The following is a 502-nucleotide window of genomic DNA, read 5'->3' as shown; positions in this document are numbered from 1 at the left end:
GCCTCAAAGGAACACTCTGGCTGCACTTCTTCCAAAATGGATCTATTGGTTCTTTTGCCAGCGCATGGCACTTTCAATATTCTCCTCCAACACCATAACTCAAAAGCATCAATTCTTCTGCGGTGTTCCTTATTCACTGTCCAGCTTTCGCATGCATATGAGGTTATTGAAAATACCATGGCTTGGGTCACACGCACCTTAGTCCTCAAGCTGACATCTTTGGTCTTCAACACTTTAAAAAGGTCCTGTGCAGCAGAGTTGCCTAATGCAATACGTCGTTTGATTTCTTGACTGCTGCCTTCATGAGTGTTGATAGTTGATCCAAGAAGAATGAAGTCCTTGACAACTTCAGTCTTTTCTCCATTGATAAGAATGCTGTTTGTTGGTCCAGTGGTGAGGATTTTTGCTTTCTTTACATTGACATGTAATCCATACTGAAGGCTGTATTCTTTGATCTTCATCAGTAAATGTTCTAAGTCCTCTTCACTTTCAGCAAGCAAAG

This window comes from Chrysochloris asiatica, unplaced genomic scaffold (genome assembly GCF_000296735.1).
Source record: "Chrysochloris asiatica unplaced genomic scaffold, ChrAsi1.0 scaffold00069, whole genome shotgun sequence".
Classification (NCBI taxonomy): domain Eukaryota; kingdom Metazoa; phylum Chordata; class Mammalia; order Afrosoricida; family Chrysochloridae; genus Chrysochloris; species Chrysochloris asiatica.
The sequence above is the reverse complement of the archived record's forward strand: the minus strand, read 5'-3'. Positions refer to the sequence as shown.